Source organism: Malurus melanocephalus, unplaced genomic scaffold (assembly GCF_030028575.1).
Source record: "Malurus melanocephalus ecotype Western Australia unplaced genomic scaffold, MMel_1.1 scaffold_6, whole genome shotgun sequence".
NCBI lineage: Eukaryota > Metazoa > Chordata > Aves > Passeriformes > Maluridae > Malurus > Malurus melanocephalus.
In genome coordinates, this window is record NW_026623238.1 from 2,149,972 (window position 1) to 2,164,138 (window position 14,167).

Sequence of the window (14,167 nt, forward strand, 5' to 3'; positions counted from 1 at the left end):
TGCGTGAGTGGAGGCACTCTGAGGGCGAGGAGAGAAGCAGATGGGCTGACATGGTGGAGCGAGGGCAGCTCCAGCCTGCGTTTGGGGAGAGTGTGCAGAAAAATGGCTGACATCTCCCGCTCGCGAATGCATCATGGGCGTCCTCCTCTGCGTAAGCACAATTCCCCCTTCCTCAGCCTTCAACAGCCCTGCTTAGATCAAATGTACAGGGATTCCTTTCTTCCTGCTTAAAGCCATTGTGCAGTAGAATTTCACAATATTTTAAAACACTTTTATTTAAAAAAAATGGTTTATGATTTTGTTAAAATGAAACAGGGTATTTCAATTTGTGTACATAATACTTTTTCAATCAGGTTGCATTAGAAATCCGTTTTTTGAGTTACAGTGTTTCCTTATGTGTATTTTAAATTATTTTTGCAAAAATGTTAAACAATATTTATCAGCTTCCTGATATTTTTGCTCAGTCTGAATATTATCTGATATGATGGGTATAATATATTTTTTTTCAGACTTTGGCTCTTGAGAACTGGAAACAATATGTAGAAAGTAAGTCAGATTTGTAATCCTTAAAGCTTTGCGCAGAAACAATACAAAGAAACGCTATTAAAGAATTGCCATGCAGAAAATGAATTCAGAACTAAGCAGCCCAGTTGAACATTTTGTTTTTCTGGGGTTACAGCAGTCTATAGCAGCATAAACCAGTGYGGCATTGTGGCAGGGAGGCAGGTCCCAAATTCTTAGGAATGCCATTAATTCTTTGGTTTCTTCAATAGCTAAGTGCTTATCTCTATAGAGAACTGACTGCTACCTCTAGCATTGCTAAAGGTGTTTGTTGAAAAGGCTACCCAGAAATGGGTCAAACCTACATTCCTTGCTAATATCATAGGGAGTCCTGGTAGCAAAAGGCAGACTGTTTAATTTTTTTTTTTTTATTTTAGACACAAACACCACATTAAATAAACAGAGATGCCAATATTACTATTTTAGCAGGCAATATAAAGTTTAAAATATTTCTCAACACCCAGTGATGATGAAGTAAAAAGGGAAAATATTGCTTCAAATAACAGACTTTTTGATAGAAACYTCAATGTAAAAGATAGAAAATATTATTTATATGGTAATTTTATTGTTAATTTAACTGAAAATGTCTGCTACTTAGCATCATCTTTTTACTTGATTCTCCAAGACATTCTTGGGATTCATCTGAGCTCTGTATGGGTGTGAGTGTGTGTGGTGTATATTTGCGTGGGCATGTATCCCTCAGCTGCCTTGCAGCTGAAGATTTTGGAAGCCTAAATTGTGTAGTTTTCTGTCTGGTTGTGTATGCAATTGAATTTACCTACATTTTCATGTCTCATATATCCAAAACACAGTGAAATCCACTCGCACAGTTATAACATAAGGCTTTATCAGACTATTATATAATATATATATATTTTATATCTCTCAAAAGCGGGCAAATGTAAAACCCCAATGGATTCTTTTGTCTTTTTTTTTTCTTTTCATATGGCATACRTGTGTTTTCAATTTTGTATTTTAAATTTGTGACATTATATAGGATTATAAAAAAGTTTTGCATTTTCAGACTAGGCCTGGCTTTAATTCTGGGTATGATGTAATCACTACCATACCCCTTCTTGGGAATCAAACCAGCAAGAGCCCTGCAGCTCTGTGGCCCTGTCAGGCTGCCCTGGGCTCCGCTCTCAGAGCTCCCAGTGTGATTCAGCACTCTGCCCCTATTCAGGGACAGAATAAGAATGTGCTTAAGTGCTTTGTGCTTCGAAAACATGCTTAAATGCTTTGTTGAATTGAGAACTAATTAAATGACTGAAAGTTCAAACTTAATATCTCAGCGTATGGAATGTGTGAATTTTCCCACAGGAAAGAATAGCATGCTCTGAAAATATGGCAAAAAAATTTTGTTTTTTTTCCTTGGGTTTGGTTTGTTTTGTTGTGGGTTTTTTTGTTTGGTTGTTTTTGGTTGTTTTTTTTTTATTAGCAAATGGTGTATAATTATTTTTTAGGGCTATTCCTTCTAAAAAAATTTAAATATTTTTTAAAACTTAAGCAAGAAAAATTGAAAGCAAAATAAAAAAATACATTTTCACTGAATTAATTTTGTAGTTGCAGTTCGGTTTTATTTCTGAAACCTAGAAAATGCTACTGTGGGGGSTTTTCTTTTTAATTTCTCTTTTCTCAAACGTTAATTTTTACTTTTYTTTTTTCAAAATGCCTCACAGAAGGGTTTGGCAAAGTTCCAGAATAACAGCTGGAAGTGAGAAGGAATGAAAAAGTATATAATAGAAATTTAAATGAGAAATAGGATATACAGTTTTAATGGGTATGGTTATCATTCATTTGAACAAATTATAAACGTATAAACGAGAGATTGTTTTTTAGATTTCCAGATGTCTTCAGCTCAACATTGGATGCCTTTCCAATAGACAAATACAAGCAATTAACTTCATAGAATATTTGTGAGTTGAAATTCACACAAAGATAAAATGGTGCATTCTGGACTTCAGAGCTCAAAGCATCAGAGACTGGAAATACTGGAATTCCAGACACAAGTTCATTCGCAGTATGTGTGAAAAAGGTACTTGATTTCATGAACTGAAGAATAATCTTTTTAACCATGGTTTTAGTTTTTTTCTATAATCTATGTTCAAGAAAGCACATACATAACATCAGAGAGGGTTACTGTTCAGATCAGATCTATTGAYATAATTAACTTATTTGCAAACAGTTTAATGTATTTTTGTCTGAGTCKGCCTTCTTGCACACACCAAAACTACTCTGATTCAGCTCCTTGTGAATTAGGGTGTGCAGCAAATAAAGGAACAATCATCTCGTCCAAACATATTTGCATTCTTAATATGGTGCACACATTCAGGCAAGTGGCAATTTGCATGAAGGCCATGAGCCAAATTCAGTTCTGACAGTAGTAGGCATAACTTTATTCAAATCAGACAAGCAGCAGGCATTTACAAGGGGCAAGAATAGGTGCTGTGTATTTGCTGCATGTCCACACTCCAGCACAATGCACTGTAGTTGCTCAAAACTTCATATTTTTCTTATACCAGAGCTTATGGAAACTAAATGCAAGTTTCAGCTGCAAGTTTGGTATGCTTGAAGTATCTGGCAAGACATATAGCTTGCTTTTACACCTAGGTTTCAGTGCCAATAATAATCACACTTTTAAAAATTATTCTCTCTGCTATAYAAGCTTTTTTTATCTGGGATTAGATGATAAGCATCATTCCAGGATGCCTCTGGCCACCTTCAAAACATCTTTATAAATTCAGTCACAGACATAATCAACTTCATTCTGTCGAAAGTATAAGCATTTTTTTAAGCACTCATTTTCTAAATGTTCTCACTAATACTTTAATGGTGGCTGTATACCCCAGCACTGAGGAGCTGGCTGATGTGTCTTGCTGTGTTTCAGCGAATGTTGTGAGGAATCTACGGCAATTAGCTGCTCATGCCTCTGCTTTCCTGTTTTGTGCCTTCCCTTTCATGTATCAGATGTTTGTAAGTTTTCCATTAGACATTTCCTGCTTCTAATAGATGTTTGTGAGCCTTTTGCTTTGAGCTATCAAGGCTCCAATTTGTGCTGAGATGTTTGGTTTTGTTTTAGGGCTGAGGGGTCTTTGTATTCCTTTCTTCCTAGAAAACATTATAATCTGGAAAAAATAAATAAATTGTACTTTGCAAAAAGTGAATATGGCTCCTTCATCTAAATTGCATGGTTTGCACATGTGTCTTTTGTCAGCAATCACTCCTAAAATAAAAGGACTTAAACTGCAGTTTCTGCCAACTTATCAGACACCTATTGGTGACAACATACATGTATTGCAATTTCTAAAGGCAGCTTTGTACTTTGGTGTTTTCATCTTCTTTGCCCTGCTTTCTTTTTTCCCCCCWCTTTTTAATTTGAAACGGTGACTGATTTCTTTTTCTGTTTCCACCAGCTTGGTGTGCTGCAAGTAGCTTTAGCTGCTTTTGAAAGAAGAAAATACCTCTTTAAAAGTGTTTCAATGAGTATTGCCTTATGTGAAGTGGCTGTCAAACTTAACAGGAAAGGCAAAATTGATTCCCTGAGAGTCATAYACGAAAACTAGCTTCAATTTTACAAAACCATTTCTGATGTGTTTAAATACTTAAATAAATGTGGTGCTGATCTTTTAATCCCCTCTTCCATGTTTTAGCAGTGGAGCAGCCTGCCCAGCAGCCCCAGCCTCTCGGAGGGTGTTTGTGCAGCCGGGCGCTATCCGTCACCTCTCCGTTCACATGGAACCAAGGTTCTGGATCTGTGTTTTGCTTATCGAGTCACCAAACCAATGCATCATCAAAGGAAGCTGTCAATTCACAGCACATCACCCGCGCTTTGAACTTAGGRACGAGTCAAACGTTTTTTGGAGCTTTATTTATTAAGGTCAAAACTGAGTTTGAATGGCAAAGAGGGCAGGGGAGTGGTGAGGGGAGCAGAGGATGGCTGCTGACTCAAGAAACCTGCTGGGACTTTGTGGCCCACTGCTAGGCAACAGCCCATCCCCAGCACAGCAAACACGGCCACAAAATGAATGACCTCATCTACAAATCAGCTATTTGAAATGCAGATCGGACTGCCGGCCCCTGCCACAGCCCAGCGCTGCACGGGCAGCAGGTGCAGCAGGAACAACCACACGGCCTCTTCACATTTTAAAAGGCARGGCTGGCTTGTGCTCGCCCACTCCCTCTGGTCCTTTGCAATTCMTGAAGCTCTATTGCCTTCATTTTTTATTTAGAGCCTCCATTTAAAGCAAACATGGCGACTCCGCGCCCGGCCTTAGGCCCGGGGAGGAAGGGGCAGGGCTAAGGAGCTTCGATCCTTTACGATCCTTCCACATCTCAACACACCACCTGACAAAGCAAGGGGCGTTTTAGGAAGGAATTGCAATTCCCAAGGTTTTTGCCTTCTCAGATGTCGTGCCTTTGCAAACGATTATCAAAGTGTGGTTTGTTGTTGTTTCCTTTTTCAAAATGGAGACCCTCTTTGTGCTGTCAGGCGACATTTTCCCCTGTGCGTGCATCCTCCTCTTTAATTGCATGGAGAGTGCTGTTTGCAGCCTACGGTCAGTGAAGTACGTGCAGTTTTGAGGGCAGACACGTGAAAAAAAAAGCAAACACACCATTTTGTAAAAGAATTAGAGATTTTTTTTCAGCTGTGTGTTAAAAAGAATAAGGAACTGCTGCTACCCTGGACTATGAAACAGCACTGAACCTCTTAGTGGGCCTCAAAGRGCAATAAAACACAGTGTAATATAATTTGTATTGTCTGTGGTTGCAGGTTATGTCCTGAAAGCCGTAAACTATTACAGCTTTATAGCCATGCTGCTGGTATTAACTAAATGAAAGGGCTATTTGTTCTAAATCTGTAGTCTGCATGATAGCAAATCTTAAATTCATCAGAAGCAATTGATGAAAAAGGGGGTGAAAATGCTGCAGAGCCAATAGAGTCAAAGCTCTAATGCAAGGAAACAAAGATTTGGTGTGGTGTCGAACCTCTTCAAGCTTCTGCCTCATACTTCTGGGGAGCAGAATTGATCATCCCTGAGACTACAAGGTATATTCAGCTAATGGACCTGAGGGAAGCCTTGGGCTGCTTGTTAGAGGAGGGTATGAAAAAATAGATATTTACATTATTGTGTCGAGATCATTCTGGGAGTTTAAAAAAAAGATCCTGGGTTTGCTGAAACCTAAAAACTCCTTCGTTTTACCTCCCTAAGAGTTTTTTTTGTTGAAAAATGCACCTCTGAGTAGCAAAGACAGTGATTTAGGAAGCCAATCTAACAATGCTATGTCTTTCTCCTGAAAGCTGTGAAAATGTCTAGGTTTTAGCTCAAAACCTTGGAATTTCCTGTTAAAGAGGAATTGTTTTCCACATGCACCCAATTGCAATGCATTAACTTTATTCAGACTTGAATTTAAACGTGGATGAGATATGTGTCATTAAACTTGCTCAAGGCCATGAATTATTTGTCAGATAATTCTGCAGCTGGTTCCTCATAAACTTCAGCTTCTTCATAAGCCATTGGCTGCTGATGCCGGAAATAGGTTCTGGCTGGTCATGGACCCTTGGTCACTATGAACTTCTGTCAGGCTTGTGCTAGACAAACACTTTTAATTTGAGTTCAAAACATACAAGTTAAGTCAAATATTTGCTTAAAACTGGGCAATCTAAAAGTAGTTTTTTACTAAAAACTCACAAGAATCCTCCCAGCAAATGAATGCTAATAGGAAGGATGCAAAAGGAAATGGGTTTGGACACTCAAAGGAATGCTGATGACACAATTGTGATTATTGTCTCATTTCTTTCAAATGGTCTTTGCCTAGATGTCTGACTTTTAAACCAATGCCTCAGGGTTCCTAAAATGTTGTCTTCAGGGCTTGTTTCAGGACAGAGCCAAAGTGTTGCCAGACTCCCCATTTYGTCCCCTGCCTGACAGAGAGCAAAGACAGCAGTTTGAAACATTTTGGTGTTTGATAYCAGGGAGCTTGAACAGGTTCTTGAGGACTGAGCAGATCTGAAAGAGGACATAGATCTGCCTTCCAAATGTAATRCAGGTGAGCAGCAGGCAATGGAAGGGGGGTGTGGGACTGTCCTCTCCCCTGTCATAGCCCAGTGACAAATCATGTTTGCCACTGGGTTCTGTGAGGTTATGGTGGTTCACTTGCTTTCTTCTGTTTCTCTGAGGACAACTCAAGGTGCTTATCTGGAAGAGTGTGGCCCATTGTAGGGGCCATTTTCAGTGCCTTTTATCCAGATGATTGAGGCACATTTGATGAGGGGGGATATATGTGAAAATTGCCTGGCAGTCTGTTTTCTCAAAGTGGACTCCCAAAAAGTCTTCAATTTTGCAAACTTCCATATGCTTTGAAGTCCTTGACTACCCTCCATTGCATATCTCCATTCTCAGATATTTGGTCTGACTGCATACCTGAATGTGTTTTAAATTTTGAAAGTATTTGCTGTTGAGAGCATTAACTTCTGTKCTCTGTGTGTGCTCACAGCAGCAGAGCAGGGCAGGGTAGGCAAGAGGCCTCTCTGGGACCCCTGCCACGTGCTGACACAACAGAAGCTTTGGGCCATATCCCAGGCACCTTCCACTCCCAGCTGAGGTTCAGCTTACCAATAGCTTCTCCACATAGAGCATCTTATGTCTGGCATAGGTGCAAAGTTRTCATAGCATCATAGAATCACGGAATGGTTTGGATTGGAAGGGACCTTAAAGATCATCTATTTCCAGCTCCCTGTCATGAGCAAGGACACATTCCACTAGACCTGCTTGCTCAAAGCCCCATCCAACCTGGCCTTGAACACTTTCAGCAATAGGATGTCATTAACTCCTGCATAAGGACATGCCATATAAGAGGGAGATTTCCAGCTGAAGGCAATTTGTTTCAAGTGATAAACATTAGAAAATGCTGTAAACTCAAGATTCTCTTCTTGTGGTTTTAATAGCAAAGAAATGTGAAGAAGCCAGAGCGGGTGAGAAAGAAGAGCCTTAGTGAGGAGCTGGATGTGACCATGTAGGACTGGGGTTGGCAGGGCTCTGTGGCACAATTGCAGGCTACCCCTGCTTGCAGGACCCAGTGCCAGAGAATGATCTGGACCATTTTCACATAATATTTGAATGAGGATTTAAATAAAGATGCCAATAGTGTGTACAAGAACACAAAAGGCAAAGCTGTTGGTATTCAAGGGATTTGGGATGAGCACTGGATGCTTGGACAGACTGCTTGGGCAATAGCTAGCAACAGAAGAGCCATTTCTGAGCCAGCTAAGTGGCATCTGTTCAGATTCCTTGCACAGCACAGGCTTCCCTCCCCTGTGACAAGGCCAGGCACATTCCTCCTGTCCCGCCTGACAGCACAGAAGTGGCGGTGGCTGCTGCTGTCCCTGACTGGGGGCCCCACAGGGGCAGAGTCTACTGGTGTGAAGCTGCTGCTGGGACAACGTGAAAGGGTGAGATTGTTCTGATATGCAAACAGGGAGCCCTGCGGAAGCTGTGCTGCCTTGAGTTCAGGGAGAAGAGCAAGGGTGCTGCTGGAAGGAGGAAGACAAATCCCTGTGTTAAGGCTGCTCTYGCTGAATGCATCCCACTAAAGAACAAAGCAAGGAGAGCCTTGCTCTTGCAAGAATTTGAGCCACCAAGCAAGGCTGCTCCAGGGTTAACCCCTTCGTGGCAAGCTGCTTGGGATGCAGTTTAACTGTAATGACATTGGAAAGTGGCAGATTGCTACAATTTTGCAGGCAAGAAATGCCCCTTCCAGAGCTTGGAATGACTGCCTCTAGCATGTTAGCTTCTGCTTTTGCACCTGATTTTTTGAGGGGAGGTGCTAGCAAAACAATTGTGGCAGGCCCATGGCATTGAAAGAGTTATTACAAACCAGTGGATAAAATGTCAATGATGCCTGATGCAAAGAAATGTGCAGCGTTAGCAGATATGTGTTGCTGATCTGGTAACAGCTAGTCCTCTCCATAACAGTGATATTTCTGGGTTTCAGTAACCAGCCCTAKAGGAGGTCTTCCGTGATACTTTTAACCAAATTGTGGCATTTGGCTCCCRGCCAGCAAAAGGAAGTGAGCAGAGCTACTGGCCCTCAGGAAGGGTTTGGATAGGGATTGCCTGTGAGCTGGCAAGCACTCGAGGGCACTGCAAAAGCTCCACCAGGCACTGGTAGGATTTGTTCGCCTTTTTGCGACAAGGCAGCCCTTCCACACATTTTTAATCCCACCAGAGCGGACAGATTGCATTCAGGAATTACATAATTTCCATGTCCTTTGAGTATGATTGTGCAAGGCCACCTGTGTCATCTACTGTGCCAATACGTTTAGCAAAACAGTGGCGTTTCACACTTCCACGGTGTTCACCCTCCCCTGGCTGCTCTCCCCMTCTGCAGATACTCTGCTGACAGTTCCATCTTCCTCCAGCCAATACCCTCAAGAGACCACAGCCATGGTCCTGGCTTGTTTCTGCAGCCCCAGGACCACAGGCAGAGGGGCAGRAGTCTACACCTCTCACAGCCCTGCACAACTCACAGCCAAAATTTTTGGTGGGGGGGTTGTACTGAGCTTTTCCAGTGTAGTGTGACTTTGRGATTAGAAATCACTGGACTGTAGCTGCCTTGCACTGTGCTCTGTATTCATCCACTGTGATGCTTCTGCTGCTTGTGGCATCCTTGTTTCTAATTCTGAACCACAAAGGTCACTCCAAGGCTCCATCTGTGCTGAATGTSATTTGCTCCTRTTGCAATAATGTTTGCAAGTACATAGCACTGACACTCCATGCTGGTAAACATCAGGTTAATACCAGCAAGAGACCTCCTCAAGTGAATAAGCACATTACAGAAGCATCWATGTTTTCACCAGAGATTTTGCCAYTCACCCCCTGACAAACTGGGGGTTGGTTGCGTGTGTGCTTTGACTTCACTCTCCCACACAAAGCTTTTAAGAATAAACTAGATTTAAGCTGTAGCTGAACAACTGTAGACAGCAACACAAAAATTTGCTTCCAGGCCTGAAAGTACTTGAATTTATTTTTGTGATGGTCCTTCTGCAGATTATATTGCTTTTCTTTTTCCTCTTTTTTTCTTTTTCCACCGCCAAGAAGACCCATATTGTAACACTTTAAGAGAGGAAATTCACTCTGCCTCTGCTTTCCTGCTTGGTGTATATTCAAATAATTGCTGCATTTTAACAAGCTAAATTGCATTCCCACCAGCTGTCCCTCAGACCAAACCTTCAAGGATATGCTAAACAATAATGACTGCAACAACAGTAAACTCAAAAGGCCTCAAGATCACTTCAAAGATAGGATGTCTTGCTGTTTCCCTTCCATATCCAGGCACTTTCATGCAGATTAGCAAAACAGCATGCTTACAGCCTACATAGGCAAAGCAATGCTTGGAATGGGGTGAGTTTGGCCYTATGTGAATGTAGGGAAGGAAAATGTAAAAATCAGAAGGTAATGCTCCAGCACAAATCCAGAGTAACTCAGCTGGGGCCAGGAATGCCGAGCTGGGTTTGCTGCRTCGCCCATGACCTGGCAGACCTTAGCGTTTCCCACATTCCCCCCTTGGTCACAAATCACTGGATAGATGCTCTTCTGCACATGTCATCTCGTGTCCTGCGCCGCTCTGACCTGTGACTGTCCCAGGGGCGGTGGCTCGGTGCCGGGATTGCCCGGTGTGCGGGCAGGCAGCAGGGCCAAGCAGGGAAGGGGAGCTGTCAGGAGGAGGCAGAGGGGACAGGCAGAGGGGACAGGCAGGGGACAGGCGGAGGAGCTGGCCGGGAGGCAGGCAATGGCCCCTCATCCCCAGCCCCTCGCTGGCTCACGGCAGATGGGGTGGGTAGGAACCGGGATTAGCGATTCCTCCTCACCTCCCCACCCCTTCCCCGGCCCCAGCTGGCTGTTTAAAAAGAAAGCCATAAACCCATTAGTACAAAGACAAATGAATCTCGTACCCTGAGGCATTCCTTCATTCAGAACTGGCCTTAACTACTTTTCCAACCTTCTCCCCTTAAACCCCACTGTCTTTGGTTTTCTTGTGTAACAGCGAAGTTCGGCAAAATACTGGACAATAYAGCCAGTTAGGAACTTTTTAGTAAAATTCTATAAAATCACTTTGTACGTATACAGTTGTATTTCCATATATATGCAAGTTTATAAATCTCTGTCAGCATGTATATGTCCAAATATATGCTCAGATATGTCTCCCACATTGTTTATATATATTTTTTAATTCAGTATGTTAGGCACATGTAGTGGATATTAACATTGGAAACTGGCTGTATGTTATAGCTAAGTTTAATATTATATGATTTTGTGTCCTTGATTTTACATTAATGCTAAGCACATGTGAGCCTGTGGCTGCAGCCAATGTGAATTATTTCCCCTTGCATCTACACAGGATGTAGACAATAATGTGACATTACTGTGGTAACTATAGAGGACTTGCCACAGCAGTAYGGTGGGAAGTGCTCAGAGGAAATGGCAAGTGAAAATACAAATAAGGTTTTATGGAGTTTTTGTTTGTTTGTTTTCCAACTAAAGGAACTCCCTATGTATAGATGAGATAGTACATATGAAACTATGCTGCAAATTATATAAATGGCAATCATTTAGAAGATGCAATTAAATGTTTGAAGGTGAATCCAGCTGAATTAAATATGTCTGAGTTATATTTCAGATMGTTTGGAGCTGTGCCTATTTGAATATGTAACTAAACTGCTAAGATAAAGACTAATGGACACTGTTTAACTTTTTGTCCCAATCAACTACTTCCTATTCAGCTGTAATTTGCAACTTCCTGCTTTTGATTATATACATGTATGTATAAAACGTGTTAACTAGCCCATAGTTTAAAAATGCGTATTTAAACTGAGTGGAAGACTTAAGCATCTTTTATATTAATTTGATCTGACCTTTTCTTGGCAACTCACATTTCTCCCCCTGGTTTTATCACATTTGGAATTTCCAGAGGTTTTCTTGGAGTGTTTTACTTTCCACATGTAAATAAAATTATGTCCTGCTAGTGGTAGATTGTGCTCATGATTCATACACAGAACTCTCAATCAAAATCATATTGATTACTGTTTAAAATACTTTTAAAGTAGTAGGCCCCTTTACTCGGGTCATGGAAGTTGAGCAGTCATCAGCATAATCTTTTGCCGCATCGCTTCATAGCAGGTGGCGAAATCCTGTGTTAATATTTGGTAGTGACTGSTTAGGTTTTATGAATATGAGCATCTACTCCATTAAAATCAGACGCAGCCATAAAGACTTCTTTAATTCACAGCTCCTTCTTAATCACAGATCACATCACAGTCGATGAAGTTATAGATTAGTAAAGATTTTGCCCTTAAATCAAAGTCCTTGTATTTGGTTTATGTAATAAATAAAATTCTGTCACAGGGCTAGGACACATTAAGTATTCTTCTCCTGTGTGAAACCCATCCAAGGGTAGATTAAGTTAGTTTTGCTTTATGTCATGTTGTTTGTCATGAATAATCCTGCAGTCAGAGGTGACAGACACGTGACATACCRCTAAACGTGACTGGAGGCTTTTCACGCAGCTGGGGGACCGAGAGGCTCAAATGCCATTGAGGTTAAATGGAGTTCTCTGAGTAAGGATATGATTTGCCAATGCAGCTAAGTTATCYACAAGTCTTAGTCTTGATGAAAGGCTCCTAAATCTCTTCTATGTTTTGGAAAATTGTGACCTATATCCCTTAATCTTCTATGGCTGTCTCCAGATGTATGTTTGAAGCAGAGGGCACACCAAGTTGATTATGTTTTTGTAAAACAACTTAACTTTCCACTGTAAAAGAGGCCAAAGAGGGCAGTGCAGCACAAGGTGACARGCTTCAAGCCTCTGAATAGTCCCAGATTAGCAAAAAATGCTTTCGTAAACAGGATTTTGCAGAGACTGGAGCTGTTAATTGTTATTGTAATGCACCACATTTTAATTGAGTTAATTGGCACAAAATGTTTATCTCCATTGACTGAGATAAAATGTCAAAAGCTCTTTGATGGCAATTGGAATTACAGTAGGCAACCTTGACAATAGAAGTCAATGTTTTACAATGTGCTGCTGTTAAGATGTGTTTGCTTGGGGGATGAAGCATAATGTTTATTATCTCCGAAGTATCCATTTTGCCTCGGGAAAGAGCGTCCCAAAGCACCACTGCAGATTTTTTTTACCTTCCAACTGACTGTAGAGAGAGGTGAAAGACAGGCTGATTCAGKGTAATTCCACTTCTGCAGAGCAGCCCCATTTTCACACTTCTAACCGAGGCCAAGCCTTTCACAAGAACACTCGGGGCTCGGCTTTTCCTATCAGCCACAGCTGTGTGCCCGCGTGTTCTTTCCAAGGGACAAACAGACTTGGGGAGGCAGCACAGTGCTCAGCAAACAGCCAGGCCCATCCCTCAGCAAATAGCCATGTCCATCCCTCCTCTCACTGCCAAGGCACTGCCACGTAGTGCTGGGAAAACACCAACGGGATGTGAAAGAGGAAAATACAAAAAAATGGCTCACACAGTGGGATCCAAAACTGAGAATCCCAAGGCCAAATGGGAATTTAGCCAGAGACCATGAGGCACTGCCTGTCTTCCAAGCGCTATTGAGACAAGTCTGACTGATCTTTTTGGACACGGACAATCCTTCTAGCTCCCAGCTCTCTTCCACTGTGGTCAAAGGAAGTGCTTATGGTCACTTAACCTCAACTCCTATGTGTGCATTCAGTGAAGACCCTCAAGTGAAAGATAAACCAAATCAATCTGCAGCAAAGAGGAGTGCAGCCCCTGGCCCTCTGCAGAAGCATGTCCCTGAATAGTGAAGATTTGGGTGGCTGTTGCTAGTGTCTAGTCATGCCTGAGTGAAGGTGTCACCCCACTGGGGCAGACCCTGTAGGCAGGCAAGGGATGATGTGCGAAGAGCGGGCAAGGTCAAGCCTCCTCCTCCTCCTCCTCCTCCTCCTCCTTGAGACAGTGCTCGAGCTGCTGGTGACCACCAACATTAGTGATACACAGCCTCTGCTGAAGCAGGCAACTGCACCAAGTTCAGGGAACTCAAGCCAACATGTGTCTTTTCCTTTTTATTATGGCATATCGTTTTATCAGCCCAGGGGGGTTCAGTCCTCTTCAAAGTTATGGTTGTAATTTAACTTCCAGAAACACAGCCCCCGACTTTGTTCAGAGACAGAAGCTTCTCAGAAGYGCTTCAGTATCAGAGAGTGCTGGAATGCAGCCACGGGTCAGAAAACACTGCCCAGGAAAGAGGGTGATGAAAGTACCGACACTTTTGTTTAAACAATTTGTCTTCCTTTTCCCCTCGAGGAATAGTTTATAAATCGTATACCTGTCAAAGCAGTGCCAACACACTACTCAGACGAACTTCTATTTTTGACATGAGCATGTGTTTGGCTGCACTTCCGATAGCTGGCTGAGGCTGCCTTATTATGYGATACATCCAGACGGAGCATCTCTGCGTTCCAGCGACCACCGGCTGTGACTGGGCAGGTCACCCATTCAGACTGGAAGTGCTGAGGCCTGATTCTCAGTCCCTTGGTAATTAAACATTAAGAAACAGCTGAATCTTGTTTTTTGGTTTTTGAG